We start from the raw sequence: 17,077 nt of genomic DNA on the forward strand, positions 1-17,077 counted from the left end.
TGCTGCTTTTCAGTGCTAAAAGTGTATGTAGGCATAATCTGGGGAGCAGGAAGGCATTAAAAATGTCTTCGGTTTTAAAGCACTTTCTCCCCTTTAGTAGCTGATAAAGTGAATGGGACAGGATAATAATTCAGTTACTAATTGTCATAACAAATATTTCTACGGGCAAAATCTTTAAATTCAAACAATTGTCTTTTGCACAGGGATTAGACTTGAATTTAACACATAATTTATAATTATCAATCTATCACAATGTAATTTTTTGTCTTCATTGTTTAAAATACAATGCTTTCTGTGAATTTTTAAAGGAGTCTTATAAATTCGTAATGAACATTGTTAACATCAATAAGGGACCACTTACCTCTCTGTTCTGCTAATTCCAGTTAGAAGCAGGCTGGGATGAAAGAGTCCCCTAATGTTGAAGGCGTTGCCAGAGGGTCATGAGTAATTTGCTGCTGTGTGCCAGATGGATCTGTACATGCTGGGAAATGGAACTCATTAGTGATGTCTAGTTTTTCCTTTTGAAATTTCTATTTTTTTTTAATAGCAAATATTTAACGTTTTGCTGAAAAAGTAAAACTGAAAATAGACATCTAAATCTGTATTTATTTGTCTGAAAAGATTGAGCATTCTCAGATCAGCTGGGGAAAAAAACCCAAACAAACAAACCCCAAAAAGCTCAGTTGGGATTGGAGACCTGAGAAAAATAAAAATTAAAACATTAAAGAAGCAGGAACCATCAGTGAGAATTTCAATGTTAAAACCTCCTACTTTTTTTCTGAAAAATATCTACTGAGCTTTCTTGTTGAACTGTACTGAAATGCAGCATGGCACTGGGTGGTGCCCAAGACAGGCAGCACTGTCATAGCAGGGAGTTCAGCATTGGAGTGGGAGCTGTCCTGGTACCCTGTGAGGATGTGGATGTAGGTTATGTTCATTCTTCCAAAGAGTTTCTGTACTTTCCAGTGGTCATAAAAGAATTCTACTCCTTAATGCAGGAGGTGTCTGTGTTCCTTTACAGACCTATACAGATTGTTTTCTTGTAGAGAACTTGTATAGAAGAAGGAAAATGACTTGTAATTTTCACATAAATATATTTGCCTCAGCATGTGCTTTGGGTACTTCAGTGCATGTCTCCTCTGTTTGCAATGTATTGACCATTTACACAGTTATATGTTCAGTCACCTAGCTGCCAGGACAAATGCCCAATTTATGGACAGACACTGGTATTGCATCTTGCTATCCATGACAATATGCTTTGTAAGAGAGAGCTTTTATTGTTCTGAGAAAGGAACTGTATTTTAATGAAGGTCACCCCTATGAAAGGTGAAACTGCTGTGAGCATCTCTCCAACCCAGAAATCAATTCATATTGCTGCTTTCCAGGGTGACTGCAACTTTGGCTTGAAATTCGTTCTCCAAATCTTTCAATCAAGCTTTCCTGGTCATTACAATATGTGGATATTTGCTGTGTCATGGCTGTATGATCGTTAAATTGGGGGAAAAACTGCTACTGCACATATGTTGACACCCAATTTATTCATTGCAAAATAGTAAAGCATTGAGTATCCATTCCGTGTCAGTTGGAGGGCACTGTGCTGTATTTGTTGCCATCATCATTATAAAGGTTACAAATGATCTACCTGGAGCTCATCATATATCTTCTAGGATGAAGTGTCAACACAAAGATAATAGGGGTGAATTTAGAGTACAGCTTTAGGTACGCTTGCCGCTTTGCACTGTAAGTCAATAGCTGTTGGTTGGAAACCGTGCAAAAAGAAAGTAGTGGAGGAAAAGTCTGTTTCAGTAACCTCTCTTCAAGCATTTTTGTTTGGAGACTGATTGTTTATCCTGCCCAACACTGACAGCAGCTAAGTACAGTAAAAGTGATTTTTTTTTTAAGAATTCTTTTTTTTTTTCTTTCTTTTTTGTCGTAATCTTCTTTTGTGTTGTTGTCATGAGGAAGTACAAGGAAGGAATAATCAGGAGACCAGATGGCATTTTGAATAGTGGGTCTATTCAGATGTTTTCAAATCTCTAATTGGTCATTGGTTTTAAATGTTAATATGCTCACTAGTAAATCATTGCTATTCTCTCTTTCTGATGTTTGCGAAGAATTATGAAAGAATTAGATATATTACTAAGAATGGTACCAAAAAATCAGCATTCAAGCAACGTAGTGGCGATGAACTCCAGCAAATCTGAATAGGATGACTGTCATTCAAACTGATTAACAAGTGACAGGCTGAAAAGAAATGCAGGGACGTGTTTTGTGTTGTTATAAACTGGCAAAACTAGAATGACTTGAGTGAAACTTTGCTGATTAACACCAGCAGAGATGCAGTTTGATGTCTGTCATTATATCTTTGTTTGATACTGCATTGCTTGCCTGGAGGGGAATGCATCAGGAGTCTCCTGGAGGAGAATGCATCTGCAACACAGCAGAAGGAAACTTGTACAAATGGGTATAGGTAAAAAAAAAAAAAGTTCTGAACATTCAGAGGACATATATGGTATTAGGTGATGGATGAAATGCTGTGATTTTTTGCTCACTTAACATGCTGAGTTCGGTAGGAAGGCACAGTGAGAAGGCAAGTCAGGATACATTCTTAAGAAGTGCTCCCTTGGTACATTATCTGATGATGGGTTAGGTGATGGCAGCCATCTGGTTCATCCTCATTTAAAATGTTACAGGTGCTGAAGGAGGAGATGGTGCCACAGAGCAGGGCACTGGCCTTGCTGACATATGATATTTCTGGAGAGAAAGCGGCAGGCATGAAGCTGTGCTCCACTGGAAAGATAAAAGTAAGGAAGCAAAAGGAAGCCAACAAAAGGATGACAAGGGAAATCAAGCTGGCATTACTGAGGAAAATTGCTTGAAGTTGCTGTTTCTTTCCAGGAATACATTCTTGGGGAACTTCTGGATGAAATGCTGTCTCCATATCAGGATGTGACATAGATGTTCTCTTACAATATCCTTTGGTAATGTTTCTGCCTACAGACATTACGAGACACAAAAGAAGGAATTAAGGAAAATAAAGAAGACCTTGGAAAAGGAACGGGTACAGGGTGGAGTAGGGTCTGCCTTGGTGACTGTGTAAGAGGAGCTTTCTGACCACGTGATGGCTTCTGGGCTGCATGTGGCTCTTAGTGTTACGGATTAGTTGACACAATGATATTTGGTCAAAGGCTGGACTCTGTGGTCTTAGAAATCTTTTCCAACCTTAATGATTCTATAATTCTGAGTCAAATAAAATAGCAAACATCAAAATGGTAACTCTACACCTAAAGTAGGTACCCATGCCCACATTTGAATATGGTGGAAAAATACCTGCAGTACCTCTGAGATAGATGATGGGTGCTGACATTGCCCTAAACAGAGCAGTTTGATGGAACAGCATTACCACAGATCTGAGGAGACACAACAGATCCAGGAGTAAGTTACATATTACAGCTGAGGAAAAGTGAGGGAGGGGAAGGCTAGGCAGGAGTTTGTCAAATTTACCTTGCCAGGGCTCTGTCTTAGATATTCATGTCCATCACTGAGGCCTCTGACCGCTGACTCTTCCAGACACATTGGAACAGCAAGGTCCTCAGTGGACTTTGAGAAGCTTTGATAGTTAGTGAGGATACAAGAGGGCAATGCTTGGGATATACTTTCTTGAAGGGATGTAAGTGGTGGATATGTAGTAAAGGGGAGATGGCCAGCTAGGAGGTGCTACCTGCACAGCAAGACAAATAAACCTCTCTCAGTGCTTTTCAGCGTCTTTTCTTCAGCAAGAATCCCTTGTTTTGCGCTGACCACAGCAATCTCCAGTCAGCCATTGCCAAGGTGTGTGGAGCACTTTGGTGTCTGGGTTGAACATTTCTACGGTTTAAATGTTGCTGTGTATGCAAGTCAACAATATAGCGTCTTAAAGAAGCAGAAAGATGTCGTATGCTCTTGTTAAAGCAGCTTGTTCAGAGACATTTGGATCCACAGGGGTTCTTTGCACTTTTCATGATGCGGTTGACAAAATAAGATCAAGCTATACTAAGAAACGACATCAACTCCGAAAAAAACATCATCACTATATGTGAAGCACAGATGGTGCTTTTGGTACTTGGTATTATAGCTGTTTTTAAGTTTATTGGAGAAAAATATGGATTTTTAAATCTTACACCTGCATGCTGAGAGGAAGCATATGTAGAAACTCACTGAATCCCTTGGTGTATTCTGAGTGGATCGTTACACACTCAGAGATGGAGTTTTCTGTTCTCCCTCACCACGAGCAGCATTTAATTCTGCAATGGTTCTGCTGAAGTCAGAGAGAGGCACAGTGGAAGATGAAAAGGACATATGGTTTCTCCTCTGTGTGTTAGTGCTCTGGTTGCAAAGATAAAAAGCACATACAGTTTTTTTCTTTTGTGTACCCAGTGTTTGTGCATGCATGGACACACCTGCACCCAAATGTGGATGACTATTTGATACGTTTTTGTACAGAGGTGTCAGCAGGGTAAACAGAGCAGCTTACAGGGATTAGATCAGAAAGACTCTTAAGAACAGCTTCTTAGCAAGAGTAACACATCAAAGCTTGCTGGATATTTAAATACAGCTTCATGCAAATACCAGGGAGTTATTGTCCCATCACTGCCTTTGTGCCATTTGTTGGTATTTTCCATGCTGCTGAGGCAGACTGGTACCTTAGCTCATTTTCTGCAATCATGGCATGTATGTTTTCCTTTGATATTGCTAGGGAAACTGTGCCCCCAGTTTGTTGCTGGTCCTCCTCGACACTTTTGGAATTATAATGTTGCTTCTCCCCCCCCCCCTCCTTTCAGGTATATTTCTTTGCCTCTTTCTGTTTCTTCCCAAATCTTGTGGTTTCTGGAACATCTGTATATTTTTATAGAAGGAAAACTCTTAGTTGCACGCCACACCCCAAAACTGAGATCTTCTTAGGCATGACCTCACTTTTTGCACGCAGGGAGGGGTGTACTTTTGCACTGTCATTTAGATGTGAAATTATCCCTTGGACCAAGTGGGTGGATTGGTGGGTAAGTATAACTTTGTTGGGGTACCCTGTTCTCTTTTTCTGCTCTTACCAGACTTCCTCTACAATGCTTGGATAGTTAAGCTAGCTTAGAGCTGGGTTCAGCTCTCTGATCCACCGCAAGCTTTTTTGGGAGTCTCTCTGCCTTTGCTCACAGCTGGAGAATAAGCTCCCTTCTCAAACTCGTAGGTGTGTTATAAGAATAAACCCACTGAAACTTGTGATTCTGTGCTGGGGAGAGCCTTGTGAGTACAGCATCATACAGGCAGATTGCTGTTTCCTGTCTGCATGGAAACATCTTTCTCACTCCTTGATTTTCTTGCTGTGATCTTGCCCAGAGCCTGTGAAGAAAACAATTCTGTCTCACAGCTCCTCCTTGCCTGTAATGTGAAAGATGCATTTTGGAAACTTGATTTTATCTACATTAAGGAAAAAATTCTTATTCTGAGGTGCAGCAAATACTCTGGCTTCATCCACCACCAAGATACAATGCAAGAGAGCTGAAGATCCTCGTTCCACCATTAAGAGCCTTCTCCTTGTGAAATGTGCAGTGCTCAGTTTCCCTTTTCAAGAATGCTGTGGGAGGCCAAAGTAGATTTTTCTTTTAAAGGTTTTACCTGTTTTGTGAGCTTTTAGATGTCTTTTTGACACCATGAACTAAAGGGCAGAGATATCAAATAGTAGCTCTTCCCCCATGCTAGAACATCGCGTTCTTTCCTCCTTGGGCTCTGTGATCTGCAGGCGGGGTGTTTGCATAGTGAGTGCCGTGTCAAGTCAAGGTTAAAACGGGATTATTTATTCCTTTTTTTCAACTCAGGATCAAAGTACCGGCCGCATTGTATGGAAATCACATTTGAAACAGCTGAGTTCAATTACCTTCTCAAATAATTGTCAGAAACATGCCACTGCTTTTGAGGTGGAGGGTATTACTTACGGTAAAACCTGACCTTGGACGTACTCACATGGCCCTCTGATTTCAATGCATGGCTCTTCAGGCAGAATGTAAATCCTGCTGAGGGTCAAATCCAAGCTGCTGAGTAGCAGCATCAGTCAGTCAGGGGCCAGATACTGCCAACTAATCAGACATCCTGCCAGTGGGATCTTGGAAAAAGGACTTGTGCCAAACATGCCTGAGTGTAGTTTGCTTCTGTTTTTTGGCTTGTATATGCTGGCCACGATATATCCTGAGGGTACGGCAATCCAACTCTGCTTCTTCCCACAGCCAAGCTCTTTGTCAGGACAGTTAATGTTTTCAAGCATTGGGTGGCCACGTGAGAAACCTGCTGGAACTGCCTGTGAGCTTTGACTGTGCTGCCGGCGTCGAGGGGAGCAGGCCCAGGACCCCTGTTAGCACAACTGCAGAGGCATCACTGTTGCCTCTGGGTTTATATCTCAGTCTCAGAATTGCAATTCTCTATTTGTTCCTGCCAAGGACAACTTTTAAACTTCCCTGATGCCAGTTCCAAGTGGGTGGAGAGGTGGCAAAAGAAGCTGCTTTGATTTAAGTGAATGAGGGGGCAGTGCTACTCTGTCTGCCTGATTATTTATCTCCCTAGTTACACACAGCACTTGCTTTCTCTGGAGTGATTCAAGCATATCATAACCTCTTGCTTTAGCTCTTTTATCATGCTGGTTTGCTGCTACAGTTCAGTCAGAAATCTGTCTTGGCCTCTGCAGAGCAGAGGATGTCATCTCATTTTATTGCACTTCAATGTGCCTCCTCCATGTTTTTTTAAGTTTGCCGTTTATCATGTGGAAGGTTCTGAGAACTGTGTTGGATGTTTCTGGGCTGGGCAGAATAGGCTCTGTCAGTAGTAAAAGCCTTCCTCCAATGTCATGTAGAGATAAATGGGTGTGAGGACAGGTGCCCAGCAAGGCTTGATGTGTCCTGAAGCATCAAGCATCTCACTGTGCTTAGGGATTCTCAGAGAGGTTTCAAACAAAACATCCATTGATTTCAGCATGAACAGACTCATGTTTTTTCTCCAGTCTCCTGCTATGCAATGGATGCATTCACACATAAAAATGCTAAAAGTGATGTATGTGAGATCTGAGCTTAGATTCTGGGTCAGTGGAAGTCCTGAAGTCAGTCACAGTCTGAATTTTGCATTGTTGCAGTGAAGCCCTGCTTTCCTGAATGCTGCCTTCCTCCTCAGGTACAATTACATTCCCACACCTGGTACCTCTCGTTACTCTCCAAAATTTTTTGCCATATGTAGGAGGCTGCCTCACCATCTCCTCTGAGTAAATTTGGAATTGCTTGAAGGAATGGGGGATTAGGCTCCCCTGTGATCCTTCATGGGCTGCAGGGGTACAACATGTTTCAGACCGCAGTGTTCTCCATGGGCTGCAGGAGAATCTCTGCCCTGGCACCTGTAGCATCTCCTCTGCCTCCTTCTGATCTTGGTGTCTGCAGGCCATTTCCCTCACATTTTCCCACTCCTTGGTGCCCACATGGCGCGGCACTTCCTTCCAGAGACAATGTATCCAGAGCTGGGGTTTCATTACAGCTTCCGAGCTGAGGGTTGGCAAGAGCTGTTTTCTCCCTCTTTGTGCGTCTCAAACTTTAGGGAGAAGAATTGATTTAATTTCATCTCGTCTGATCCTGATTAATGAAAAGTCATTTGTGCTAGTTCTGGGCAGAAAAAATAAGCTTTGACTGTTTTGTAACTTTGCAGATATATGTAGGTGTGCAGCAGGAAGTTCTATAATTCTAGAAATTATGACAAGGCATCCATAAAGATGAGGCTGAAACCCTATGCAGCAGCATTGTAGCTTAAAGGAGTGTTATTTAATACCTATTAATGGAACTGCTGAAGCATAAATACTCTCAGCTCAAACAGATTTTGTTAACTCCTTTTTGCTGGCAGTTTTGGAGTGGGATGGCAGATGATTCACCACTGTCTGGCAGAATGCTTTTCCCTCTGTGCAGTACAAGAGTTGGTGTCACGGGGGCGAGAGGCAGGCTGGTAGGCAGGAGGAGGAATTGCAGGAGTACATGGGCCTTTTACAGGCTAACTCCTGGTGTCCCCAGGGCCACAGAGAGACTGTACTTGCAGCTGTGATTGCAACACAGATCTTCCCAGAATGGTTTGTGTTCATCATATTTAATAGGGGAGGGACTTCAGGCTTCTTATGAGGGATGCTGGGTGTATGGGCACTGCAGTCCCTGCCTTGCTATTGCTACTCCCTTCAGCGGAGGGGACTAGAGCAGGGTCACCCCTGTGCATATACAGAGGCCAGATTTGTCCTGATTAATGGCCAACCTTTAACAGAGCACTCCTGGGCTTCTCAGGAAGATTCTGGAGAGAGAGTTACCAGCAAGGGGTGATCCAGCACAGCCCAGATCAGGACCAGTTTTTTGGGTTCCTGAATCTTCTCAGGTGTTTTGAAGATCATAGAGCCCAGTAACTCAGCTGTCTCAGTCAAGTGTCTCTGAAGTCCTTTTCTTCTTATTCTAGTTTCATTTTATTTACTCATGGGTTCAAAGATCCTCAGTACAGCTCCAGCACAGCATGGGGCTGGCATATAAATAATTACTACTTAAAAGGAAGAACAATGCATTTTGGATAATTTGCATGCAAATTTTTGAGTAGTTATGGGACCCAAGGATATCTTTTCATGTCAGCCTTTGAAACACAGGATTAAAACAAATATTTCACAGAAAATAACATGATTCCAGAAGTTAAGGCTTAAGAAAAAACAATTGTTAACATGAAATCGATAACAAATGAGAGTGAGCAATTTTATAATCCATTTGCTTCTGGGTCATGCCTACACAAGAAATGTAGTCAAATTGTTCTGGAGACTGATTTAATTAAAATTGGTACAAACTCCCTGGGTGGACTCTAAGATAGGTTAGATTTTCATTGTGCTGTGAAATGTGATTCTTAGCATGTGTAGACAGGCCACAGATTGCTAATTATAATAAGTGATGAAGCTGCACCAGATCAGGTTTCTGCCTTGCAGTATCTAAGCGCAAGCTCATAAGGCATGCACCAAAATCTGTGCTGTGTCCTCTGCTGCCAAACTAGGAATTTGAATGCAAGAGTCACACTTCAATGATCTTTAAGAAACACTGAAATAAAAACAGTGACAAAGAGCAGATAAAATATGCTCGTCATGGAGTTGGGGCTCGTTGTAGGACCAGACCTTCAGCTTTGTCAGCGGCAGCTCAGCAGAGTTTTCTCATCACGCTGCAGCCAAATAGGAACTTTGTTTATATCTCACGTCTGTTCATTCAGGCTTTTAATTAGTTACCAGCTCTCCCCACGGTGAGGAGTTGGTGCCTGATGTCACTGAGGTACTTACTAGAGCATTCATGTTTATGTACATGCATTCTTTCAATATTGAATTTCGAGCAGCCACAAGCCAAAGTAAGGAATTAAATGTCATGTAAAGAAGAAATGTGACCCATTGATCAGGATGTGCTACCCCACCAGTCTATCCTGGCTGGGGATTGGTTGTTGTCTAAACTACAGAGCCTGGATTTTAAGTTGAAGTTACACCGGCTCATGCTCTTACATCTGGAGGTCCCCAGAGTGGCCTTTCCAAAATGAACTGTTTGCCTTTTCAAGCCCCCATACATAGAAGTTCAGAGTACAACACACACATAAGCTGCACACACACGTTACTGCAGTTCTTGCACTGGGCCTGTCATTGGGGTGCTACAAAACACTTCCTGGGTGGGTATATGTCCTGCTTGATTATTATTAAAGAACTGGGCTCTGGGCCTGAACCCCAGACAGGTATTTAGCAAACAATATTTAGCAAAACCTCAACACACAGAAGCGCTCAGCAACTTCTTACCTGCTCCCTCACTGCAGCAGTGCTGCAGCTGGGTCTGCCATCACTGCACACCCATGTCAGAGGACAGGGCAGGACCAAAGAATCGCAAATTTAAAATTCATCTTGACATCATCAAGAAATGTATTTTTAACTGTAGACTTAAGACAAAGATGAGAAACAAGCAAGACACAATGTATTTCACCCTTTAAACTTGTCCCCAGTGAGGGAGCAGATCTTCCCATGATGCATATCAGCACAACTCCACTGTCCTCTGGAGCGAGTGGCAGAACAGGCAACTTATAATTACAAGCACTTGATAAATCTCCTTCAGAGAAACTGAGGAACTTGATAAGATGTTTGAATTGGTGATGACTGTTTTCACTTCTTGTAAGAAAGCTGTATTTCTGTGACTTTGATCTCAGCACAAAGGCACTACGCAGCAACAGTGTGGAAGGGGTTCTGGGGTTTCAGCCACGCATTCGAGTATTTCAAGGATCATCTTTGCCTTGTGAAGATCAGTGCGTTCCTTCCCAGTGAGCTCAAAAGCCTGGGGGAAACAAAAGGAACCTATTTCAAGCCATTTTTGTGAGAACAATATCTCCCCACAACACCTGACACCTTATGCAGCTGGTAAATACCATTCCCTATCAACTACCTAATCTTTTTTTATTGGTGTTTGGCCACCTACACCTGACCACCAAATTTCCACTCTGTTTGCCTCTGCTGACATTTATATAACAAAGAGCTTCTAACTGTTCATTTATCAGCACAAGAAAGTTGAGCACAGGAGGAGACAAATATGATGGGCACCATACAGCAGCACTCAGAGCTCTGCTGCTACCTGTATATCCAGCCTCTGTAATAGTTATGTTGAGCCATTGCTCAGAAAAAATGCTGCCAGGTGCTTGAAATGATTTAACTCTCTTGTTCCTGGGACAAAAATGGATGCTGTTACATACTAACTCTTTTCTATGCTGGATGTCTTATTATTGTTAAAGATTTCATAATACTGTGATATAGAGGAAACACAGTGCTTTGGGCATGGGTTTTTCTCTCAGGCATATTTAGGGATCACTTGCATTTTCCTGTAATTAGCAACCAGTGAGCACAGGAATGGAGCTGATAGTCTCTTCTTTCTCATCTATCTCCAATCTTTGGATAGGGACTTCTGAACAGGAACAGGAGAGAGGAAGAGGGAGAAAGTCCTGCCTACAAAGCTCAGGATGTGATTAGAGCTTTCTGGACTTGCCCTGCTCTTCATTCTGCTCTCCAGAGTCCAGAATTCCCAGGCAGCTGTGTATATGCACATCTTGCTGGTTGGTTGCACCGCTGGGAATGGCATTTGAGCGTGGTCTTCAGTTGTTCTGATGATGGGCCTGTGTGAAGTCTTGCATTAACACTCGCACAGTCTTGTCCTCCTGTGTATCTGGGAGTCAAATTATGGAAAAGTACCATGATCTTTTATCATTTGATATCTGGTAGCACTGCAGTGTGGCTTGTGGTTGGAGTTCCTGCCAGCTTCAAGCAGAAAAAAGAATTTAAAGTAGTTGAACAAAGCCTGCTATCCCCTGGGGACAGAGCTGCCTGAGGGCCAGTGCCAGGGAAGGATTTAACCTTGATCTAAATATCTACAGAAACACAGGGTCTTTCCGAGTTTATAAATCTGGAAAGTGGTCAACAGGATTACCCTACCTTTTTCACTTGTGATAGAGAGCTAGACTTTGTAATGATACATTCATGCCTAATTAGAGCTGATGTTTATTAAAGATTAATACAATTTTGCTAAGAGGTTGTTAGAGAAAAATGCATGAGGAAAAAAATCTTACTGCAAACAATAACAGGGTCCCTGAACTGTCTTGAACTGCACATTTGAGATTCTCAAGTACTGTCAAATCATCTCTGCACAAGAGTGAACTGCTGACATTTGTTTAATTACAATATACTTAGGAAATGGAACAACATTCCTAATTGCTTGTGTATGCTTGCATTATGTCCTTTGTACAATATCTTTATTCAATTAGAATAAATTTTCACTAAAATAGTGAGAAAAATTATTTATTTGCAGCCATTGGACACAGAGATTGCACTGTGCTTATAGCTTATATAGGATTGTGGAGTACTTGCTGCTCACCTTTTTGTAGTACAAATTCGTTGCTGAGCAAAAGCATCTTACTGTGGAGAAGAGCCTTGCAGAAACACCCTGAAATTGAGGTTCAGATAAGATATTGCATTTCAGTAAGCTCAAGATTTCCCTCAAAGTAGCAAGTCAACTTATCCAGATGTTGTGTTTGAAGATTGTATTAGGGTTTCCTGTATTGTTTTCAGAGTGTTTCTCTGGTTATCCACAATTAAAAATTTAGCAGACTTACCTAGCTGCAGTTTAGTGAAGTCTGAACTTTTTCTGAAGCTTTTTTGGAAGCTGAGGTATACTAACAATTTTTTCTAGTTTCTCTGTGCTTCTGGAGCAGGAGAATGGAATAGCAGAAAGCCTTGCTGGTTTCGGGCTTCTTGGAGAATGCCATTTTCCTAGGGGTCTGGCAGTTCCTCAGGTGTGGGAGGCAAAGTGAGACAGGTGTAGATGAAGTCATTTCAGCATCATTGCAGTCACTGATTGCTCTGCAAACCCCATGCTATTGGAAACTACAAGCACATAGAAAAGATGGGGAACCGGGATGTGGAATCTGCTGGTGAGTGAGTGGCAGAGTGTGGTTGTGCCTCTGTAGGAATCAAAGATCAGAACGAGCAGTGAAAGCTAATCCATAAGATGATTCATGCGATAAGAACTCATCAGGATGATGAAGTATGTGAGGTCTGTGTGGTCTGTTGCAATTAATGCCCTATGAATAAGCACAGCAGATTGTGGGTGTTGGTATTCACACCGTGCTCTGTGGTACACGTGTGTCAGAGCTACTGACAGTGTGGAGAATTCAGCAATAGTCAGTAACTTCCAATTGTTTGGCCCTAAGCATTAGCACTTTGTGAGCCAGAATATCCCTCTAAATAATTAAAAGGTTTTGAAAATAGGCATCCTAGAACTACGAGATTTGTTCTTCAGGGTCATGAGGTTGTCACGTGTCTGAATAGTTTGTCAGTCACTGGTATCTTATGCACCTGTACCACTCTTCACATTCCCTACTGGGGAATTCTACAGTACAAATTCTAAATCAGACTGGAAGGAACAAACCCAAGGCCATTCCAGGCAAACCTCTGAGATACTATAATTTGAAATTGCTGCTCAGAGCTAGAAAAGGGCAAAGAGTTTTGCAGTAAAATACTGATTCTCCAGAGAGTTCTAAAAGCAGGGTTTGGAAACTGCAGCAGTGAAGAGAATTTTGTTTTCAAACAGCAATAAAGTACTTGGAGTATCCATGTAACTTTTGTGAAGAAAATCCGTCTCTGGAAGCTGCTGCAGTTGTCTTTGAATGAGTTATTGTCTCTTAGCAAGCTTTAGGGTGTTGTTGAGATCCTTCCTTGCAAGGCTTGAGGGGTGAAGACAATTGTTTTAAGGATTGCACTGCAATCATCCTTATGAGAGCTGGCACTGGGGAACAGGAGAGCACTGACAGCCAGTGTTTCCTGGGTCCAGAACTGTTGTCCTTGTTTCCTATGATTTCCAACATAATGAGCATCTTAGTGTCAGGTAAGTTTTAAAAAGAGATGCTCTCTTAAAAACAAATAGTCACTGCCAGCAGGGTTGCAAGCTGGGACTACTAAAAGATGATCTGGTGACGATAGTTAACTGCAAATGGGATGTGGATTTCACTCTAATAGTTTATCAACAGGAGCTTTCTGAAAAGCCCTTAAGTGTGCTGCCAAATCCAGCTTCCAAAGCAAGAAAACTAATACAAGTCCAGTGTTGTTAATGCCAGTGGTTTCTAGTTAATTATATTACCTGAAAAAAATCACTGGAAAGCACAAAGCATTGTTTAGGGGTTGCTTTGTGTCTTTTTATTCAGATGCTCCTTTGTTACAAATATATTTTCTTCCTCAAAGATGTCAAGTTCTCAGACTCTATAGGATATATTGTTCTTTTGATACATCCAGGAGATGTTAAAAGAAAAATATAATTTCAAAAATGTATATGTGTGCCTGGGTTAGTACTGCCTGAAAGAGGAGAAAAACGAATAAGGAAAACAATAATCACTTACGTTACTCCAGCAGTTATTTTGTCTGCCTTCTATTTTATTTTGAACTCCCATTTAGGCAACCCTATAAGTCTTTTAGCACTGATATCTACTCTTTGGTCATAATGTTTCCCTGCTGCCTAGTTAAAGTAAAGAGAAAAGAAGCCTCATGTTCCATATGTTTATTGAGGGAATTTTTTGTGTGTGCAGTTCACATAAAATTACATCCATTTGGCTCGGGATCCACAGTGCAATTCCATTAACAAAGCTGCACTCTACCTTTTCTGTGTGCTGTTACCTTTAAAGCCCATTCCTGTTTTTGTGTCTCCCATAAAAATAGAAGTTTTGCAGGTGATTTAGTTTAGTTCATTTCCAATTCCGTTCTGTTTTCTGTGTTTGTAGCCCAAATAACTTTTTAGAAAATATTTGATGGAATCATTTTCATTTTTCCATTTAAGATAAAACTTGTACTGAAAGTAAAATGCATTTATTTGGTCAAAATTTTCCTTTCTATAAAACAGAAAGTTGATTTTTTTTTCTTACTTTATATCACTGTGTTCCTTCCTCCACCTTTGAGGGCTGAGATACTCTTTACTGTAAAGCGTGAAGAATACACATGGAGTTATGTGCCATTTCTCTACAGGCTCCCTGTGCATATGGGGTGTATAAAGCTCTTGATTCAGCCTGAAATTGGGTGTTTTTCCAAAACAAGGACAAGCTATGACCTAGCTCAGAACTTGCTAAGGCAGGAGCACAGGTTTCCTGGGTGCCTCAGAATCAGCAGCTCTTCTAAAGCCCGTGGCCACTGCTCCTGACTGAGCTTGAGTTTACTGTGGTGCTGTCTTGTTGCCTCACAAGGACATTCCTGAGGAAGTCTTCCATAATTTGGGATATTTAGAAATTACATATTCAGAGTAAAGCCTTCCTGCTTAGCAGATGTACCCCTGCAAGTGTCCTGCAAGGACACACTGTAGGAATATTGAGGTTTAACAAATGGGACTGAGTTCCACTGCCATTCACTGCCTTGATCAGAGACCCCAGAGAAAGGCAAACTTGTCTGCCTTATGAATTACAAAAAAGCCTGTCAGTGGCAATGCCTGATGTATTGACAAACATGGTCTTGTGGCTTCCACATGCTCTCCATCTGCCCACAACCCTCTGGCATCTGTCTGATAAGAGGCGCCATCCTTTCTTCTTGTGCTTTCCATAGTACCTCGTGCAATGAACTCTTGGACCATGGAAAAGCAAGATCCATAGAAATGGTAGCAATCAACTACCTCTCAGAGCCTGCCTGTTTCTGCCTTTGTGTCATAAAGCTTGTGGATTTTGTAGGGGCAAGGAGGAAGCTGGAGGAAAGAAAGGCAGATACCAAAAAAAAAACCCCAAAAACCCCACCCAACAAAAAAACTAGGAATATTTTACTGCCCCAAAGTGTGGGCTGAGAATCTGCCTGAAATGAGAGAATACATTCTGCATGCAGCAGAAAATCATCTAAATGAGACTCTTTAGTGGAATGAGAGCAGCTTACCAGCACTCATGCGTTGCACATAGACTTGTGTTTTTTGAGTGAAAATGGAAATGGGTGGCTGCTTTTCCCCCTCCAAATTAAAGAGACTGCTGGGTTCCTGCTTCACTGCTGGCCTGGGAAGGTCATCAGAGACTTTCTCACCCTTTCCATACGCTGCTGTATTACTCACTTTGGCATGGTGGAGACACTGCCCTTTTTTAGAAGCAGCATCACTGGACATTTGCTAAGGCTTATTGCCAGATTTAATAATTGATGGGCAGGAGAAGATCCTGTATTCCTGTCTTCTGACCTCAAGAACATTGAAATACGGCACATAACAACGCACACATGACCCCTTGGAGGTGATTGTTTGGTGCAATTTTCTATTCTCTCCCTCTCTCCCTTCCCCTCTTCCTCTTCATCTAACCTTTTCCATTTCCCATTTTTTCAGTCCAGTCTATTTGTGCATCTCTTTACCTGGCTTTTAGAATATATAATCTGAATTTTAGGATATGTTCCTATTTCCAGGTACAAAATTAGGATGCTGCTAAGTGTCATCATAGATAATAATATAGTAGATCCCTTTGTCTGAAGTGTGCTTTTAGGTATTACCTTGGTCAGTAATTTAATTGAATCGGATACTGACAACACACTGACATTGTTAAGGTTAATGACCCAATGATTTACAAGACAAGGCACATTTACCGGCAAATGGATTTTAGTAATTGTTCTACTGAACAATGAGAATAACAATTTGTACATTGATCCACAAAGTCCTACAACAAAGCCTCTGTTCTTACTTTGCTGGTGCCCCTGTCCATAAATTCAGTGTTGCTCAGACAATGTTTTCTCGGCCCTGCTGTATTTTAACTGCATTGCACTGAATTTCAAATTAATTCCTTTATTGTGATCCACAGCTTTCACTGTCTGTGTGGACCAGTGCTGGGTGTGAAGCTGCTGAGAGTAAATGAAGATGGGAGAATGTGACCTGTGCAGGCAGATGTTGGTCTAAGAGTTTCTCCACTCGGGGATTGCATCTCTTTGGCACATATTTAATGTCTGTTTCAGTAGATTTGGTTTCTTGCTTTGAAGCCTGTGACCAATGCATTAATTTTTGCTTAAGTATTTTAAGTATTATGACAAGAGTAAATTTACTGGAGCCTGGAATTTTGTGAATGTTCAGGATCAACTGGAAAAGCTCACAAGAAGTCTTTAGCCAAAACCTTTAAACTCCTGGATGTAAATTGTCTGTATTGCTAGTTAAAGATGCTGATTGCAAGAGATGGTGTTTAACATCCTTATTAATTAATTATTACTGGAAAATGCAGTATTTGATCAGCATTGATCTGTTGTAAGGCTACATCACTGGCATCAGCTCAAACTCAGAACAGAAGAGTTTATTGAACCCAATTGTCTTTCTTACAGTATTATTGACAATGTTATCATTTCCATAGTGGTAATGGACCAGTAGCTGTTGGTTAGATACTCCCTGTTACAACACAGTTTATAAACTTCACTTTATTGTCCTTAGCTTTATTGTCCATTGATTTCTTCAGTTGTCCTTTTGCTTCCCTTATTAATTTTGTGTCATTTCTGGCTTCTAGTGTATTGCTGCCAACTTTCTCT

This window comes from Empidonax traillii, unplaced genomic scaffold, assembly GCF_003031625.1.
Source record: "Empidonax traillii isolate 1590-97213 ecotype Southwest subspecies unplaced genomic scaffold, ASM303162v1 scaffold104:size2570737, whole genome shotgun sequence".
Lineage (NCBI taxonomy): Eukaryota > Metazoa > Chordata > Aves > Passeriformes > Tyrannidae > Empidonax > Empidonax traillii.